Source organism: Mustela erminea, chromosome 13 (assembly GCF_009829155.1).
Source record: "Mustela erminea isolate mMusErm1 chromosome 13, mMusErm1.Pri, whole genome shotgun sequence".
Lineage (NCBI taxonomy): Eukaryota > Metazoa > Chordata > Mammalia > Carnivora > Mustelidae > Mustela > Mustela erminea.
This window is the reverse complement of record NC_045626.1, coordinates 45409036-45412167: the sequence shown is the minus strand read 5'-3', so window position 1 is coordinate 45412167 and position 3132 is coordinate 45409036.

The window sequence follows — 3132 nt, the reverse complement described above, 5'->3', positions numbered from 1 at the left end:
AAATATGTTCTTAGAAGTGGTTGAATGTGGATCTGCAAAATTATGGGTATCTGCAAAATTTCTTCTTTGTCCATAGTTGGTATGTTCTTTCCATATTTCTTTGGACATAGCATAGCTTAACTTTAGATAAGATAATTCATTTATAATGTCATTACTGTTGTGTCTATACAATAGACAAGGTAAAATACAACAAAAGGTTTCCAGGCTACTGAGAAATACAAAAATTTTGACTTTAAAACGAAAGCACTATTTGAAAATATAACAGAAATAATACACACAAAATGATGTATGTTTCAAATCAATTTTGAGGTAGATTTTCCAAATGCCATATTTAAACTGTTCTTTTGATTAGACACAGAAACATTTTCTGTACAGGTAGAATTCATTAGAAGACCAATATCCTTAATGGTTAATCATAAAAAATTAGAAATTCTAATTTCTTAACATGTAATTTTTCAGGAAAGACACCTTGAAACTCAAACACATGGGATGCTTTTGCTACATTCAGGCTATTGCGGGAAAACTGTCAATTCCTTCAGCAACTAGTCTCTTGAAGCCTGAAGTCTCAAGATCTGGGACCCCTAAGCTGCACTGATGGATGAGATTGCTAACTTTCCTGGTTTGAAATTGACCAATAAGAAATCTGGACCCACTAGTATGAAAAGAGGTGAGTAAATTCTCTCCATAAGGTGCTTGCTAGACATGAGCCAATTTTAATTTTAAAAACAACATTTTAATGCAAAGACTTCCAAAGTACAAAAAGTTATCAGGAAAGATGACTGAAAATCTATTCTTCTAAATTTCCTACTGCAGATACTGTAGTATTGACTAGCTGTAAAATGTATATGTACTATATGTAAATGTCAATGCATATACTTGCCATGTCTAGGATAGAATGGTTGGCATGGAGCTAAGGATGTGTACTGCTTCTGTGAAGTGACTGCAACAAAAATGTCCATCGTATATAAAATGAGATGATCTTACTAACCCTATAACAACAGAATGCTGGGTGGGACCATGGAATTGCTACAGCGCTAAGGTTTTTCTAGTTACATGGCACATTTGCAAAGGAAGAACAATAGCTAAAGGAAAAAGTAATGGACTTACATTTCTGGTTAAGATAAGTAGCAGGGGGCAGATTTCCCTGACCCTAAAACAACTGGCACAAGAATAAAATACACGAAACATTGGCTTGCAAGACACTACATAGCAGATAACAAAGGACAGTATGCTTGAGAGATGGCACACAAAATGAGCACAGAGATAGCCCCTGGGAGTTTCCAGGCCATGGTGCAGGGAGAGAAAATCATGGCGGAGCCCAGCAAATTCCCTGAATTGAGGGGATGCTGCTGAAAGTCCCAGAAGACTAAAGCACCCACAGTTCATGGGACAGAGTAACAAAGAGTACGGCGCTGAACAGAGGGAGGGCTCTGGAGATCTACAGAGTCTCCCTTTCGTATTAGCCTGAGTACTAATCAGAACATTCATAGAGTTTCCTTACAGAGAAAAAGGAAAAACAAGAATTTAAATAAATAAACACAGCATCAGTGATTTGTTGGACCATGCTGGGTCACCTACTGTACGTGCAATTACAGTTTCTGAAGAAGAGGAGAGGGTGCAAAAATAGTCGACCACGATTTATGCATTAAGAGATAGAAAAGGTGGGCGCCTGGGTGGCTCAGTGGGTTAAGCCGCTGCCTTCGGCTCAGGTCATGATCTCAGGGTCCTGGGATCGAGTCCCGCATCGGGCTCTCTGCTCAGCAGGGAGCCTGCTTCCCTCTCTCTCTCTCTCTCTGCCTGCCTCTCCATCTACTTGTGATTTCTCTCTGTCAAATAAATAAATAAAATCTTTAAAAAAAAAAAAGAGAGATAGAAAAGGTGACTAAATTAGACTCAAAGTAAGCAGAAGAAAATAATACAGATGAGAGTGGAAAGCAATGGGTTGGAAAACAGAAAAACAATAGAGAAAATCAATGAGAACAAAAGCTTGTTTTTTAGGAAGATCGATAAAACTGATAAACTTCCATCCAGATTAATTATTAAAATAGAGAGAACACAAATTATCAATATGAAGATTGAGAGGTGAAACTACTAGAGATTCTACATGTATTGGGGAAATGTTAGGTAAAACTTTATGCCAATCAGTTTGACGACTTAAAGGAAACAAGGCAATTCCTTAAAAGATACAAACTACCAAACTTGTGTCCAAGAAGAAGTAGGTAATCTGTATAGCCCTATATCTAGTAAAGAAATTGTATTTACCTTTTAAAACCTTTCACAAAGAAAACTCTAGACCCCAATGGCTTTATTAGTGACCTCTGTCAAACATTTAAAGTAAAATTAATGTCAACTTGGTTTTTTTCCAGAAAATTAAAGATTATTTCTCAACTCATTTGATGAAATTAGCTTTATTCTGATAACAAAGATATCATGAAAAAAGAAACCACACATGGATATCCCACATGAATTCATATGCAAAAAGTTCTGAACAGAATTTTAGCAAATTCAGTACATATTACCAGAAGGGTATATCCAAGGAATGCAGGGTTGGTTTAACATTTGAAAATCAATCAGTGTAAGTCACCCTATCAAAAAAGAACAAAGGATTAAAAACATATTAATTCCTTTATTCCTGATTTTAAAAAAAACACTTAGCAAAGCAGAAATAGAAGTAAATTTCTAACCCTACATCTTGCTTAACTGTTGAAGACTAAAGGCTCTCTCTCTAAAATCACAAATATGATCATGATGCCTGCTCTGGACTCCTCCATGTAACATTCTATTTGGGGGTCTAGATACTTCAAATAAGGCATCCAGATTGAAAAGAAAGAATCAAACGGTCTTTATTATCAAAGGACATGATTAGTTACATAGAAAATCCAATAGGATTTACCAAAAACTTGCCAGGACTAATAAGGGAGTTAGGAAGGTTAAAGGATAAAATACGGATATAAAAAATCAATTGTATTTCTATATACTAGATACAAACAACTGGAAACTGATATTTCTAATTTATAATAGCATCAAAAATTACAGAATACTTATGGACTAGTCTGGCAAAAGTTGTAAAGACCTATACACTAAAAACTATGAAAGAATGCCACTGAGAAAACTTATAGAAGGCCTAAATAA